Source organism: Ursus americanus, chromosome 4 (genome assembly GCF_024610735.1).
Source record: "Ursus americanus isolate L20-20 chromosome 4, mUrsAme1.1.p, whole genome shotgun sequence".
NCBI lineage: Eukaryota > Metazoa > Chordata > Mammalia > Carnivora > Ursidae > Ursus > Ursus americanus.
Genome location: NC_142130.1, coordinates 69,280,219 through 69,298,450, shown reverse-complemented (window position 1 = coordinate 69,298,450; position 18,232 = coordinate 69,280,219). Strand labels below are relative to the sequence as shown.

General features: G+C 35.5%; 1 protein-coding gene and 1 pseudogene across 1 annotated transcript in view; one reads left to right on the top strand and one right to left on the bottom strand.

The window, feature by feature from the left end:
* ROBO1 (roundabout guidance receptor 1) overlaps window positions 1–18,232 on the bottom strand; it is a 764,830-nt gene that overhangs the window by 215,883 nt on the left and 530,715 nt on the right. The gene's annotated exons all lie outside the window — the stretch shown is intronic.
* LOC148110267 (ATP synthase F(0) complex subunit f, mitochondrial pseudogene) lies at window positions 10,301–15,084 on the top strand (annotated as a pseudogene).

Sequence of the window (18,232 nt, the reverse complement as noted above, 5' to 3'; positions counted from 1 at the left end):
AATAAAAACTATATTAAAATTCTAAGTGACCTCAAGATTCTTAATAGTGCCAAACACATTTTTACATATAAGGACATCTACTGTGATCATAAATTCAGCTAATATGCTAACATCTTTAACTCCAATTTCTAAAAGTTTAATTCAAACTGATAAGAAAGTACAAGTTAACCTTTTTATGCCCCCTTTTCACTGATTCCATTAATGGCCATTATGAAAGAAACTACAAAAAAAAAAAAGGGTCCATCATAATTAAAGGTCATGTTGACAGTGATCACAAGCTATGTGTACTTAAGGATCAATACATGACCAACAGTCTTGTCTAGTCTCTTTCTGGGTTGCTATGTGATTTGACTACTTGCAAAGCCCATCACTGTTTTTAATTCTCCCACTGAGACATCAGTCATTGCTCAAAGAGTCAAAGGATTCTCAACCTTACTTCTTATCCCACAGTTCCCAACATAGACATTTCTAGTATTCCTTTAACCAAAACTAAATACTAAGGGTTACTTAATATGGACTAGTGTCATGCTCTTCAATTGTTTCAAACCATGACCTTGCATGACAAACAAACAAAAAATATTTCTTCAGAGATCCTGAAACATTTTCTCTATGGGCTTATCTTTTTTCTAAAATCTGTCCTTAGCTAAGAATCACTCCCCAGACCTACTGATCTATCTCAGATGTGGAATTCTTCAGAAGATATTAAAGAGTAAAAGCTAAGATTCATTGCATTTCATTCTTACAGTTGTCCAACTTTCAAAACAAAATTTTGATTGCCAGCATTTTTTGAGCACTTGATCTTTTCTGTGTATATGTGTATAAACTTGGTGGTCTTCCTAGTCTAGGAATTCCTGTTGGTTTGCACTGATTTTTTTTTTTTTCCAGTAACACCTGTCAATAACGTTAATGGAATATTGCAGTAAACATTTACCAGGATAGTAAAAGATAAACAATATTTATTAAATAAACAATTACTTCCTGAAACTAATTCTTTAAAAAATTTACGAAAGTCCCTTCATTAGGACCAAGTTCATGTTCATCCTAGCAACAGCATGATTTTATCACCTTTAATCATACCCACTTCAAACAAATCTTTCTAGACTGAAAAGCTTAGACTTGTCACGATGTAAGCATATGAAAACCGTTTCTTCTCTTGAACCACTTCAGTTCGCTCTCCTTTGAACTATGCCCATCCCTTAGATCACGTCCATCAGCAACAAAAGCACAAAATGCCACCTCGTCCACTGCCTTTCAGGCCATCTGTAGCAAAATGGCTCTGAATGAATCACCCCCATGAATCATCTGTTTACATTGATTAAGATAACAGAGAACAAATGATAACAAAAAGTGTATTAGCTAAATGATGAATATGCTACCAGAAGCCACACAAGATATCAATGAAATGTCAAGAAGGCAATATGGGACTATGTCTTACCTGTCAAAAGTAATTCCCAAAATAAATGGACCTTAGGCAGCATGGCCAATGCTTTCATTTTGGCTGTCTTAATGATCAAAGCAAATCATTGCATGATTGATTCAGCTGTTTCAATCACAATGAGGGCCAAAATGAATGGATTAGATGTTCAGCTGTCTTGATCATCCAAAGGAAATAGATACAGTCTGAGAGTTAAAAAAAAAAAAAAAAAAAAAAAAAAAAAAAGTTGCTGTGATCTGGTGATATCTGAAAATGACTAAAATCGTACCTTCATATGGAACAAACAGGGTATAGATTATAACCAGTCTACCAGTCATATTCACCTTCTATCAAATTATCTGAATCTGGATTTCATAATTGGAATGTAATGATATAAAAAAATGATCACTAACGTTTACTGAAGGCTTAATGTATGCCATAAATTAGTTTAAGTGCTTCATAAGTCTTAATTCATTAATCCTCACAACAATCCTCTGAGATGAGTACTGTTATTAACCACATTTTAAAGATGAGGAAACCAATGTATGAGGTCACATTTGCAAGAGGTCACATAGGTAATAATTGCACAAAATTGCCTATCTGGTAATTGAGTCAATCTACTGTCAAACCTTAATCCCTCCACAGTAATACAATTAAAACACTCAGTTAAAATGAATATCAAATGAGAAGTTAATGTAGAGAGTCAATTTATATTTATATTGATGTAAATAGAAGAAGAAGAAAAAATAAGTTTAAAAAACTGACAAGCTTTTGAATTTTAATAATTATGAAAAGTAAATAATTTATAATGCAATAATTTATAACAGTTCATTATTTGTAACGCAAATAAGGCAATGTTATCTATTAATACAATAATAGACACTAATAACACATAGTCAACTCAGATTATGTAAAATAATGAGGAGTAAGCGTCCTGGATATACCTAAATCACAGGAAAAGCTAAACTATAACTCTTGATCATCAGATCATACACAAACCATAGATAAAGCATAAGCGACACCAGGCATTCTCTTATCTCCCCAGCAGGACTTGAAATTAGCTCCTTATTGCTATATTCTTTGGGCTTAAAGGAGGTTCAGTCAAGTGTCGGGACTGGGTCCCATGGGAAACATAAAGGAACCCCTCCTTTCCTCAGTTACAACAAGTAGAAGGTCTCTGCAGTGTGCTGGCCATAATTAACCCAATGCAAAGCAGTATGATGTTCAGAACTGCTGACAATTGCCTCAGCCCAATTACCTAATTTTGACCATAAATGGAGTGGAAGTAATGATGGGAGAACTAATTTATACCCTAGGAGTAGGGAAAGGCTTTCTAACAATGTCACAAAAGCCAGAGTCATAAAAGAAGAAAAAAAATCAATATAGTCAATTACTTAAACCCCAATTTTCTGTCCGGCAAAACCACCATAAACAAAATGAAAAGACAAATGGTAAACCGTGAAGGTATTTACAATTCTTATGACACACTATAGAGAATAGCTTATTTCCCTAATATATAAAGAAGTTAGACAAATCAATAAGAAAAAGACTAACAAAGAGAAGCATGAAAAGCATATGAACAAATTGCTCTCACACACACATACATAAATGGCTTTTAAACACATGAAGTGATACCCCACATCACCCACAACAAGGGGACTGCAAATACTGATATATCAGACAAAAATTCAACAAAACAAAAAATGATTTTATGCTATTAGTGTAGATTTTGGAGAAACAAACTATCTTGGCTTAGTGAGCGTACAATAATTTCTATTAGCTGGTGGTAAAAAAAAAAACTTGGCAATATCTAACAAGATTACAGATGTATATACTTGTTGACACAGTGACTTCACTCTAGGAATTAATCCTACTGATAATTTTTCACACTAGCAAAATGACATTTCTACAGGATTATTCATTGTAGCAGTGTTTGCCACAGTAAAGAGATTGGATACCATATAAATGTACATTAAGATGGAACTGGATAAAGTAGACCCTATTCAGACGCCTATAGGTGTCTTTATCCAGTTTCCATCTATAACAAAAAATGAGGAAGTTCTTTATGTACTGGTATCAATACATATAACATGCTACTGTTTGTGTGATAAGCATGTCTTCACTTTCATATTTTAAAAATTGTGTCTCGAAGGATCCCTTAAACCTCACAATTTGGGGGTTTCTTATGGATAAGAACTTGGAAACAGGGAGACTTTTCCTATAGATCATTTGTAAAGTTTCTGTATATTGAACTATGTGAATATCTTAACTTAATAACTTAATTAGACAAATAATAATCTGACTTTCAGAACAAAAATCAGTGCTTCATTCGTTCACTGATTAGGAGAGAAGAGATTCACCCTCCATGAGGCCAAATTTAAGTTCATAGTTCCATTTCTAGTAGTGCTTTACATCTTAGCAAAAGTTTGTTAAAGAGTGCATCTTTTTTTTAATAAACTTTACACAAAATTCTTGTTTTATATAATTGAACTCTCCAGGAGCTCTCTGATGTTCCCTTAATCAGTTATACTTGCACAGAAAACACCAGGGACAAACAGGTACTAGGTAAACATGTCTCAGAGAAAGAATATTCCAATAATAATATATTTCTCCAGGAGTTTTAGTAAAAACTATATCACGAGCTGGAAATAAATTAAATGATATGAAATGCAAAGCTAACTTTCATTCTTTTTTATAGATAGATTTCTAACAAAAAATAATTCCAGAAACTACAGTTTAGAAAGAATCCTTTTGCAAGGAATGAAATATATACGTAGCAGAGGAACTATCAGGCGGTGGGCCAGTATAATAAATTACACTCTCAATAAATTGAATGATAGGATACGAAATGAATTGAATGAAAGTTTAAATCCTGAGTCCACATTTGTTTCATTAAGATTTCGTCTACTGAACCTATCTTTAGCTCATCTGTAAATCACAGTATATACAGCTTATCTACATGTGCCTATGACAAATAGCATTAAGAGGACCATACCAGCTCTACTGACATTACTTTATGTAAACACCAGTATTTGGGGGAAAAAGTAATTTGTAATTATTCCATTTACATGTGTTACACTGTTTAAATTGCTATTTGTGTTCCCTTTACATTGCTTAGAAGGAGTCACATTTTAAAATTCACTTTGTCCCCCAGTCAGCTCTACTGAAGGAAATGCATATTTGACATGTTTTACAAAGAAAGGCAAAGTGAATTTAGCTAGGATCAAACTAAACTCAAGCCTTCTCTTTCTCAGTCCTTTCTTCCAGAGAGAACTTGTTTGTGTTTTTGGACTCAGTAAAGATTTTTCCGACCTTTAGCTGTCTGCAGTTATTTTTTTTTCACCTCCTTTTCTGGATTATCCAACTGTTTAATATATTCACACAGAGTCTCTTGGCCTTTCAAAGTTTAAAAGGATCTATTAGAAAAGAAGATTGTGATACACCATAATTTTGCAGGAACAAATAAAAGGTCAAAGGATCCAAGCACAGAGATGACGAGATAGTTCACTGATAAATCAGTATTAGGCTCTATGTTGACCATGACAGAAGGGTTATGAGCAAAGGGCAAATCATTTAGAGGGTTCAGGGAAACCTTGTGCTCGGGCAAGATCTCTCCCCCTGCACTTTGGTCTCCCCTGAAAATCCGCCCTTCTTGCACCAGAGTTCTCAGTATAAATATAACAAACAACACGTTCAAAGTCAGGTTCTAACATTTAAAATATTTTAAATGCAAGTTTTCCATCTATTTTCAATTAAATCAAGAGAGCATACATTCAGCAAGTAATATGGAAGTTAGGATGGCCTCATGGTTTAATAATTAATGAATTCTAGCTTCCACCTGGGTACGGGTAATGCCTTGAGATTCCTCCAAACCGGTCTCTGGAAAATGGCGGGTATAGAAGGAAGTGCACCACCAAATAAGCATGGGTAGTATCTTAACGTGTCAAATATTTTAAATGATAGGTCCACAGCTAAAGTAATTAAAAAAAAAAAAAAACACTTTCTTAATACTGTTATACTTGAAGAGGTCGAAGGAGAAAATGGTCAAAATTTGGCACTGTTAAAATTCTAAGTGTCCACCTAAGGATTTATTTCAAAAGAGCATTTTAGTAAATCTGTGATGTGTACTTGCTCTGTCCAATAAGGCAGCAACTAACCATTTGGGACTATGAGGAATTAAGATGTTCCAGAAGTGTAAAATTCACAGAGTTTGAACACTTATCATGAAAAAAGGATGTAGATCTCAATATTTTTTTATTGATTACACCTTGAAATGCTATGAGTTTGGATACTGTAAGTCAAATCTATTATTAAGATTAGTTTGGGGCACGCGGGAGGCTCAGTCAGTAAAGCTTCTGCTTTCAGCTCAGGTCATGATCCCAGAGTCCTGGGATCAAGCCCTACCTCAGGCTCCCTGCTCAGCGGGTGTCTGCTTCTAGCCTCTGCCTCTGCCCCTTCCCTTGCTTATCTCTGTCTCTCTCTCTCTCTCTCAAATAAACAAAAATCTTAAAAAAAAAAAAAAAGATTCATTTTACTTTCTTTTTTTTCCTTTTAACATGGGTTCTATAGAATAAAAAAATTATGTATGTGGTTCACAGTTATACCTTACAGCATTTTTCCATTGTCCTTGATGGGCACGGGCTTTAGTGTGTTGTGAAAAGTATGAGCACGTGTACGCATGTGCACATACATATACAGATGTTTTCATATTTTATATATATTTATATAGAGAGATAAGTATATTTCAAAAAGAAAAGCATTATAGATAAATTAGATATCAATCTTACAGGTTTATAGAGAGGGAGAAAGATATATATATTTCCTAAAGGAAAAGAAAAAAAAAAACTTGTTGGAAACGTATTGACTAAACGATAGAAAATAACTTTTGTGAAACCTGTAGATTTTTTTGTAAAGGCCACTCTAAATACTCCACAAAGAAATATTGGCTTTGAACAGCACAAGTTCAAGAATAGGTCAGCAGAGGCGAAGCATAATGCCCATAATGTCTGGGGAGCCTCCAGAGGGGAAGTGATAGCATGTCTACATGTTTTAATCCCCCAGTAGCACACGCAGTCACTCTGGAGGAAAGCAATAAGCTGCCTTTCCAGATAAGGTAATACAAGTGATTATGAAGAAAAGCTTTAAAATCCATGCAGTAAATCACTAAAAAAAACAATGTTCAGAATTCTTGAGGCGAGTAAATTATTCTTCCTGGACTGTGGTGGCGTGCTCTACTTTGCTGGTTTGTAAAGGTGGCCCTTGCAGACTCTGAAGTCTTGGAATTTAGCTTATTTTTATAGAACATCAAACTAGATGCTTAAATAAGCCTCAAAGACTTCTTTTTCTCTGCCAAAGTCCTAGAATGAGGCTTCTTCCTGCCACTAAACACTAGGGAGATGGTAAGAAAGATATAAATGTAAAATCTAATTTGTAATCTCTTTTGTAATTACAAACGAACTGCATCAAGGACTCCTTCTTTACTTCAGTCACCGCAAAGTCAGAGTAAGTGAGGTCGGACTGAAAATTTCCTCTGTGAAGGCAAGACAAATATAAAAGCCACAAGCTCTTCTTGTTCAGACATGGAGGTAAATGTCAAATTTCACTAAAACGACCTTTAATCTTATAACTCATCAATCACATTTTATTGCATTGATGTTCTGATATAACAAACTGCTATTAAAATGCATGCAAATTTGATCCTCCTCACTCCCAAGTACCCGAAGTCCAATCTGAAATGTTTTCCTGTAAATATCAAACATCTCTCCTGTGAAAGCAATCAATACCATTTTCATTTGATGACGGTATCTTTTCACATGTTTCAGATAGGGAAAAAAGTCTACAGAAAATGTTACTTTATAAATACATCTTAGAAATATATCTTAGAAAATATAATCTGGTATTCATAGATTCCACAACAATGAGATCAATTTAAGGATTCCAACTGACTTTGGTGTTTCTTTTCTTGTTTTTAATTGGTCTATCTAGACAAGCCCACACTATGTTCATAGTGTAGTTAAATGCCATGTGTTGACTCCTGACATTATGCTGTTATTACCTTAAAATGGAAACATTCATTTAAAGTATATAAGTGGTGTACTTTTAAAGAACCTTTCTGTGGTTTCTCCAAAAGCATTCCAGAGAGGTTACTTACGTTGCTTTGAAACTGGTTTGAGTTATGGGAAGGCCGTAGCCTTCGACCAGCAGCTGAGACAGCAAAGGAGATGAAAGTTTTTAGCTCTGAGATCCAAGGGGAAACACAGCTGCTGCAGCTGGCCTGCTAAGATCTCAACACTTAGTACAATGATCGAGAAGGCGATAATGTCGTGTCTCGGCTTGAAAAGTGCATTAATAAAAACAATCCTTAAACAAAACAGGGAAATCGATTAATCAAATCTAGGCTCCAGGCTGAAAAACAAAATGATTTAAAAAAAAAAAAAAGGCAAGTGAAGGGGAAATCCTCTTAGATTTTTAGAGATATCTGCTTTTGAGACATCATCTTGCCTCAAAGACATCATATACAGGATGGAATATAACTTCTTAAGAAACCAAGTTTAGGGGCGCCTGGTGGGCTCAGTCAGTAGAGCACGTGACTCTTGATCTCAGGGTTGTAAATTTGGCCCCCACATTGGGTATAGAGATTACTTAAAAATAAAATCTTTAAAAAAAAGAAGAAAGAAAGAAAGAAAGAAAGAAAGAAAGAAAGAAAGAAAGAAAGAAAGGGAAAGAAAGAAAGAGGAAAGAAAGAAAGAAAGAAAGAAAGAAAGAAAGAAAGAAAGAAGAAAGAAAGAAAGAAAGAAAGAAAGAAAGAAGAAAGAAAGAAAGAAAGAAAGAAAGAAAGAAAGAAAGAAAGAAAGAAAGAAAGAAAGAGAAAAGCCAAGTTTACTTTGGACAGGTCCTTCTAAAGAGTTTTGAATTAATATAATAGAAAATGGGAGTTTGACAAATGTGTATCTTCCATAATAGGTGCTAGAAATATGTCTTGGGCCACAGCTTGTTTGCTCTGAATAGTTACATTGCAGAACACATGTGTAAAGCTGGTCTGTCTTGGAGATTAACTGTGCCAACACGTGAAGTACCCGAAGCTGTACCTCAAAACAGTTGTCTACGGAGGGCAAACAAGCTTCTGTGAATCTGTCAGGGAAGCTATGGCAAAATATCTGGATATGGCGTGTTTTTGTTTTTGTTTTTTTTCAAAATAATTATAAATATCAGAAAAGTGTAAGACTGCTCTTCTCATATTAATAACATCTTTCTTCCAAGGACTTCAAAGTTCTAAACAGCCATTATCTTATTAACCTTAACAACCCGTCAGGCAGGTAAGACAGTAGCATTATTATACCTATTATTACACCTATTTTAAAGATAAGGGCCCTGGCTTGGTAAGGGCATGTAACTTCTCCAAGGCCACACACTAAGTTAAAGAGGAAATAAAACGAGGCCAGATCCTCTTGGTCTAGAAATTCTTCCCTGTTCATTTACGGTAAATTCTGCTTTCAGGTAAAAAGAAAAGTTAAGACAATTAAACACATTATATTTTATATATATAATTGTTTTGTTTGTATAACAACAGTACATTTGGGAAAAGGACAACCTGACAAATGATTATAAAAATTACCAGATAACTAAGCAGCCTTCTGATATGTTCTCCCCTACACTTATTCTTAACAAACAGCAACATAAAACTAACCTGTACATTCTGTTTAGAGACCTTTTTTTTTTTTAATAAGTAATCCCTACACCCGATGCGGGGCTTGAACTCACAACCCAGGAGTCAAGAATCACATGCGATACCAACTGAGCCAGCCTGGTGCCCCAAGCTGTATATTCTGCATGGTAAGAACCTTATTAATTTTTTGGATGCAAGACACATTCCATGATTTTATGTTTTCTCTACAACCAAATAAATGTGTTAGTTCAAGTTGGCCTCTTAGCTGTTTTAAAGGAAAAGGACAGATTTGTAGATATTACTTCTTTATCCCTCCACTAAAAGCAGAAATTTTTTTAACAGTTATATCACAACTTCAGTAGGAAATATTTCCATTCAATCACTCATTCATTCAACTGAATTTGTTCTGAGTCCTGAGGATGAAGCAGGGAACAAAGAAGATGGAGTCTTTGCCCTCATGGTGATAAGTGCTAAGTAGGAAAACTAAAGCAGGGTAAAGGGACTGAGAGTATGGAGGGAGGTGCAGGTTGCCCTATTACATAGGAAATCGGACCAGTCTGTTTTTCACGACCGCTGTGCACACAGATTTAAAGGAAATGCAGAAGCAAACCAAGGGGCATGTAGTAGATAGAACTGTCCCGGCTGAAGGTATCCTTCAAGCCTGGGGAGTAATGAGCCTCGGTGGAGAACATGAGGTCAGAGAGAGACTTGGGGTGGGGGTGGGGTAGGGGATGATAAACATCACGTCAGGTTCATAGTTCCTGTGGAAACCCTGGCTTTGACACGAAGTGAGAGCAAAAACATCCAAGAGTTTAGAGCAGAGCACGAAGTGAATTACATTTTATTTTTTTAAAAAGGTTTTTTAAAAATGAGAGAGAGAGAGAGCACGTGTACAAGTCGGGAGAGGAGCAGAGAGAGAGGGAGAGGGACAAGCAGACTTCCTGCTGAGCATGGGGCCAGATATGGGACTTGATTCCAGGTCCTTGAGATCATGACCTGAACCAAAGTCAGATGCTTAACTGACTGAGCCACCCAGGCACCCCATGAATTACACCTTAAAAGGGTCATTCCAGCGGCCTTGAGGAGAGAGAAAGTGGGTATTGAGCAGGGTGGAAGCAGGAGCCCACTTGGGTGGTGACTGCAGTAATACAGGTGAAGACAGTGGTGGCTTGGTCTGCCACAGTAGTGGTGACCCAAAAACAGGATGAGAGCCTGGATACATGTTGAAGGCGCAGATGACAAGACTTGCTGATGGACTGGATGAGGGGTATGAAAGGAAGAGAGGAGTCAAGCACGACTTTATGGCCTTTAAGTTGAGCAATCAGAAAATGGAATTTCTATGCACTGAGCTGGGAAGGCTGGGAGTGGATCAGTCTTTAGATATTTGTTTTGGACACAGTGAGGTTGGGGCATCTCATAGATCTTCTAGTAGAGATGTTGAGTTGGCAATTCAGTAGAGTTTAGTGGAGCAATGCTTTAAAATTATAGAGGTTTAAGGGATCTTAACCAACAACTTTCACTTACTTTGTAGAGAAGTACAGGGAATGTTCTCAGAAACACATGTTCACTAGAAGCTTTGGCAGGAACCAGGGTCTCCTGAATCCCAGTTTATCTCTGACTTCAATATATCATGTTATAACTAAATGTGAAAAAATGGTCAATTTTTTGAAGGATCTTTAAGGAAAGGACTGCACTTTCAAATCTTTGAGTAAGCTAAAGTGATTTTACGTGTCTCCTTTTTGAGAATGCTCAAAGAGAAATTTAGTATCTTTTGAATAGTTCAGTTATTATGAGAATATCAATAAATACATGAAGTTGAAAGTAAATATCCAGGCCTGTTTTTGTTTGATTTTTAAAATAATTTATATCTCTCATATCATCTTCCTTTTCTAGCTATCATCAGTATGCCTTTCAAGAGCAAGGATGGAAGATATAAAAGGATTTGAAGGGGGGTTCAAAGCACCCTTCTTTGAGGGACACCTAATTTTCACTGTTTCATTCCTAGTTTCCACATGTCTTTCAGACAGATGAGGCTGAGATAGGCCCTTTATGTTGTTTTTCAATCAAACTCTCTCTCATATATCATATATATATACACATACAGACAAATACACATATTTTAATTCCCCTTTTTGGAGTAGCATTGGGCATTGAGTTTGGCTGCAAAATTATGTTTTCAAATGTGGGTTAATAAGCTTTATTTCAGAGTATGATGATAACATTTTTTGAATAGAAAAAAAAGGTAGCCAAAAAACATACTTATGTCACTCTATATTTTAAATATTACTAGTACATTTTAATACTAAATTTGAAACCATATAACAAGTTTAAAGAGAAAGGATTAAAGAAATCACACTGAAGGTTAAGGCCATATCTGCAAAAAAAAAAAAAAAATAAAAAAGGTGAAGAGCTCATCCTTTTCCATTCCCTTCTGTTATGCAAGTCATAGGCAGAACATTGAAGCAAATATGTGATACAGAATAAAACAAAATCTTTCACGAATTTTAAAGAACAAAAAAGTCTGTCAGGAAGTCCTACAGGGAGAAGGGCTATAGGAACAAGAACAGTGCAGGTGGGGACAAGGGCCAGCAATGATGCAGCAGGGCGCAACGCCTCAGGCAGAAGTGCTGGTGCGGGGACTGGCATACGCGATTGTTGCAATAAGCTATCCCTTCATTGTCTCAGGGCAGTTCTTTATTTATTGTCCTGCTTGCTGGTCTACATAGAGCGCTAGATAGAGAACACAATTACGAAAGATTCTAGAAGAGAAACATAAGATTGTTCTGTCCCTGGAAAGTCCATTTCTGGTCTGGGAAACATCTCACTGAGGGATAACAATCTTTATTACCTTTTACTCTTTCCTATACATCTTTTAAATAATTTTTAAAACCAATAAGATTACATTTAAAAAATACACATCCATGGGGTGCCTGGGTGGCACAGGGGTTAAGCGTCTGCCTTCGGCTCAGGGCATGATCCCGGCATTATGGGATCGAGCCCCACATCAGGCTCCTCCGCTATGAGCCTGCTTCTTCCTCTCCCACTCCCCCTGCTTGTGTTCCCTCTCTAGCTGGCTGTCTCTATCTCTGTGGAATAAATGAATAAAATCTTAAAAAAATAATAAATTAAAAAAATAAAAAATACACATCCAAGGGGCACCTGCATGCCACAGCTGGCTTAAGTGACCAACTCTTGATTTTGGCTCAAGTCCTGATCTCAGAGTCCTGGGATGGAGCCCAGCATGGGTGCCACGCCACACTCAGAAGGGAGTCTGCTTGAGGATTCTTTCCCTCTCTTTCTGCACCCCCACCCCCTGCCACTCGTGTGCTTGCACATGCGTGCACGCACTCTCTCTCAAATAAATAAAAAAATCTATAAAAAAAAAAAAAACATGACATGTCTATTAGCTTACTTATAAGTATTGGCAAGAAAATCCATTTGTTGTCCATTCTAAAGTTAAGAGAATAAGAATGTTTGACATTTGGGTAAATTGGGACCATCACTAGGTCTCACTTTCCTTGTTATAAGGCAGCTGTGGAGATTAAATATTATCTACCTGCTACACAAAGAACACTCAATAATTGTTGGCTTTTTGCTACTATATGCTTATCTATAAATTATAGCTAATAATTCTCACAGATAAAATATAAGAATTTATTTGGAAAGGGCACCTGAAAAGCACTTGAAAATATACAAATCAGTTTTATAAAGTGTGCATCAGTATCAAATGATGGTTGACTGATACGCAACAATGTAAGGTATGGAAAATACAAAAAGTCAGTTAAGAGAATTATTTTAAAATTAAACAACAAACAGCAGAGGTAACTTTTTTGAAAATGTAAAGCAGCCTTTGCTATTGAGATTTTATTTTTCAGATTAATCCTCCTCATTTAACCCAAAATAATTTACAGGCTGTCAACCAACATATTGATTTCTTATTTAAAAATACTAAAATTTACTACTTTTAGTATAACATAACATAGCATAACATAAACATTTATGGGATGCTTATGCTAGTTATCAATAATGTTATGAATAGTAATCTCTCTATAGTATAAATTTAAGCAATACATTAAGGCAATGTATTTAGCTTCCCAGAAATTTAAACCATGTTTTAATTTAGAATCAGTTCCTGGGAAATGAAGCATAACATCTAGCATGCATTCATTTTTCATGGTTTCTATCAATCTCTAAAGAGATTTAAGAATTTCACTTAGTATTGTAGGATATTTATAATTAAGTAAAGCACTTTAATACATGTTAAATAGAAGTACAAAGATGATTTGTGGGAAAGAGTACTTAAACACTCTGAAATATATCTGACTCCAATTAAGCACGGATCTTTATCATTATAACAGATTTCTCTTTTCTCTATGGTAATGCCAATTCTACTCTCTGTAGTACGTTACAACAACTCTTACTAAATAATACTACCAATGACAAAACTCTTTAACTGGAGACTAGCGATTCAGAAAACATTAAGAAGTTACCAACAAAGGGCACCTGGCTGGCTCAGTGGGTAGAGCACGCGACTCTTGCTCTTGGGGTGGTGTTCAAGCCCCTGTTGGGTGTACAGTTTATTTAAAATAATAATAATAATATAAAAAATACTATTTTTTAAAAGTTACCAACAAAAATTAGGAAAAATTGTGGTCAGGATTATGATTTAATTCCTTCTTACCATAACTTTTCATAAAAATACTTAATGCTCACCCATTGTTTAATTCTTTGTCATGACTATTCAATGCCCTGTTATTTTAGCAATAAGAAGGAAGACATCTATAAATGAAACAAGAGAATTAGATAGGGATCAAATCATAAAGGACTTTGAGCAACAGGCTAAGAAATTTGATTTTGCCATGAAGACAATGACCTTTTGAGAGATTTGTAGAAAATAAATGATGAGATGGGGTTTGCATATCAAACAAATTTTTCAGTGGCAAAGTGGAAAGCAGTTTCAAGTGGATGGAGGCCATAGGCAGAGGCACAGTTAAGAAATGCCAAGTGACAGCAATGGATTATCAGATATGTGGTCAACAGATTCCACTCATGGTGGCCAATGATTGGGAATATGATGATTAATAGATAGGAAAGAAGATGGTGACACTAAAAATGGCTTGGGCCAATTAAATTCATTGGAAAAAAAATTAAAAGGAACAGATTTTAAGAGATAATAAATTCAGTTTCAGATACTTTTTGAGGCGATTGTAGGAGGCTCAAGTGAAGACCATAGTAAGCATTTGGTACTTATGAGTTTGCAGTTTAGAGCAAAGTTCTCAGAGACATCACTTAGGTGACTAGAAAAGCAGGGGAAGGGATGAAGAAGAATGGGAATGAAAGAATGGAGGGGAGGTGATGGGAAAGGAGAGGAGAGGAGTTAAGCAAAAGTTGCACACAAAGGAGATGAAAAAAGTAGGGAACATCACACATACACACTACTCATATATATAATACCTATACATATAGTATACATACTATACACAGTATAGGTAATAATATGTATTATACATTGTATGTGTGTGTGTGTATCGTGCATGTATAGGACGTGTGTGCATATAGGATGCACTTTATATTACATATAAATATAGCATATGAAGATCACTGTAATGGTTAATTTTATATGTCAACTTGGCAAGGCAATGCTACCCAGTTGTTTGGTCAAACAGCAGTCTAGATGTTCCTGTAAAGTTATTTTTCAGATGGGATTAACATCTAAATCAGGTCCGGCAGAGTGGACACCCAGGATTCCAAAATGAAGTGAAGGAGAAGCAGCTCGTGGTTGTGAAACTAGGAGAGCTGCCAAGCTGGACATGATGCGGATTTCACCCCTAAAGGCATTGCCGGAGAATTTCAAAGATGCTATGACCGGTACTACAACAAGTATGTCAGTGGGAAGAAAGGGGGCATTGCTGGGGTTTCTATGTTGCTGGCAGCTTATGGGCTTTTCAATTACTGTCATTATGACAAGGAACTCAAACATGAGCAGCTACACAAGTACCACTGAAGAGGACCCATTGTGGAGGCACATTCGGCATTCCTGACCATGACCTTCGCCTGGCACCCCTCAAGCCTTTCATATCCTAATTCATAACTAACATCCAATAAAAGGTGACTGGTACTGGGGGAGGTAATCTAAATCAACACTTTAAGTAAATCAGAATACCCTACATAATGTGGGAAGTCTTCATCCAAATAGTTGAAGTCCTGAGGGGAAAAGGCTGACATCCCTTCCCATCCCTCCTCCTTCCACATACACCAGAAGGAATTCCACCTGCACACTCAAGACAGCAGCATCAACTCTTCTCTCACTCTCCAGCCTGTGAGCATGCCTTGCAGAAGTTGTTTTTTATTTGCCCCCCCCCCCTACTTTTTCTATAATCTCTCCTCCAAGTTGACTTAGTATTATTTCTGTTTCTCTGGAGAAGCCTCACTAATGTAATTACTTCAAAGTCAAGGAATACATTTGTATTAAAAAATACATATGCCAAAATATGAAAAGTAGCTTTCTCTACATGTCAGGATTATGGATGAATTCTACTTTCTTCTCTATTCACTTCTGTATTCTATGATTTTTCTTAGAAGAGCATATATTAGTTTTACTTTTATAATCAGAAATGAGCCATAAATTCTTTTAACTTAAAGTAAGAATTAGAAACTCACATTACAACCCCCAAATAAATATTGTATGGCAACTATTAAAAATCTTCCCAAATTGTATACATGTTGGAAATTGTATACAATTTTAATACAGAAATTTGTCTAATAAAAGTGCGATGAAGATTATAGGTTCCTTTCACATATTTCAACTAACTTTTATAGTTTGCCAAAATATTAAACATTTTAAAGGGTCTTGGCCAAATGGATGGGATATTTTCCAGAGTACCAAAATTTGCTCATATTCTAAAAGGATGGTCTAACGTATCTAAAAAGAAGGTTATAACTAGAAAGGGTGCAACTGATCAACAAAATAATAGATAAAAAGAGGGTAATAAAACAGAAGTTTGTTTGGGATTAACCATCCAACCACTGTCCATTGAGAAAAGTGCCAATGTACAAGAACGTGATTTACCTGGTCCTGGGAGCACACAGAGTGCCTCTTTTGAAGATGACATTATTAAATGCACTAAGCCTGATACCACTAAACATCTGAATCACACCTTGATCACTTTGATTTCATGCTCACCCAGCGGCGGCCCAAAGGGTATATGTCTCTGCACTGTGGCCATGAAAAGAAAAGTTGGTGTTTTGGAGAACATGAAATGTCTGATTTAGCATCTGGTTTATGTTCTAGTAAAGTCTCCTTGAGCTTGATTACTGTGAATGTCTCTGAGAAACGGATTTACTCTTGGAGTGCTAACAAACCTGGGTTGCGAACCTGCGAAGTCAGGCAGAATGCAGGCAAAGGGAGATTCAGCAAAGCAAATTTGCTAATGCCGCCCTGTGAGAGCTACCTGGGTAGATAATTTGCCTTCAACAATTGTCACATCTCTACATTGCCAGGCAACGTGAGCTTTTTCATTAACATTTTACACCGTAATTATTCAAATTATATGGTCCTTGAAACTTCAAGTGGTTCAGATAACCTCATTAAACTATGCTTTACATATTATTATGTGTCTTTTAAATTCTCTGCTCAGGCTTCATGCACTGTTATTACTGCTACAACTAGCATTACTTTAAGCTTAACTTTTAAAACTAGGTCACACACAAGAGTACAAAAAGGAAGAAAAGTCTATTGTAAATATCATTAAGCAGAAAAAAATATTTTGATTTAAACAAACATCCTAGTAGAAACAAAAAAAGTACTGCAGAAACCTACAGTATCACAAACTGCTCACTCAACAGAAAATGGTGAAAACCTGGGAGAAGCTTCCTCCCTTCCCCCTTTTTAAACACTAAGGGAGATAAAAGTGGGAAACTACACCCAAATCAAAAAGTACTTTCGCATGTTGTTTTTCTTATTCTAAGAAGAGAAAACATTTAAAAGTTAAAACAGAGTTAGTTCCAAGGAAATATTCAGAAATGATACACTACCAGAAACTTCTATTCTTTTTTTAAGCTTCATGGGTCACAAAGTGTATTCTAAAAGAATGATCGATTTTCTAATTAATCTACATAATGGTTCTAATTTCTTTACAGGTTTGAACATCAGAAAACAGGTTTTGAATAGGAAATGTAAATGGCTGTTTCCAGAACTTACTGTTAATTTTTTAGAAGAACAAAACTTCAGCTAAACTTGAGAAGTATACTTAACCTGTAGTAAATATCATAACGTAGCAAGAAACAGTATAAAAAGTCCAGGGGAAAAGGCCAAGAATAGCACATAAACAAAGTGAATAAACATGTCACCAGAAGAATATAGAAGCTATCTAAAGCTGAATAACTTCCCTATGCTTATTACAAGGATGTCATCTTGGGAGATAAAATATAGTACCATAAATTTAAAGGTCACTGAATTTTTCAAGGTAACCCAAACATTGTAAGAACATACAATTAATTCTCCCAACAGTTAGTGTATAACCAATAATTGCAAGAGCCCCAGCTATGTCTCATAAAGTCTATATCTACTTATGTGCCCTGACCTTTAGGTACAGTTCAACTTAATAAAAATAAACTAAATTATCCAATCTCCTTTGATATATTTTATGTTTACAGCATACTGACCCAAAAAAATCCTCTTTAAAAATCATATTTTGTACAATTACATAAATAATCTGCATTTGACCAAAATGTATTTTACAATCTGGATTGTCACTGTAATCTATAAAAATGATAGACATTTGAAAATTGTCAGCATTATCTTCTCTAGTCCTCAAGAGCCACTCCTAAACTTCATCCTCTTAATCCTTTAAAAATCCCATTCCAAATTATTCTATTGACTTTTTAGAACAAAGTTTACAGTGTTAGTTAACTAAAGATTACTTACATTTAAAAGTGAGTTTATCAGTTTTATTCATATTTAAATCCATTTAAAAAATCTCCAATAGAGCTCAGGTGCTAAATATTATTTATTATATTTATTCACACAAAACTCAACCTTCTAAAAGCTATTTTTCAAGGCGCCAAATGGTTGGTATAATCATTAGGTAACAAATTTGTAGAAACAAATGAATGCGACAAGTACTGAGAATGTGTACATAAAAACAGACTGT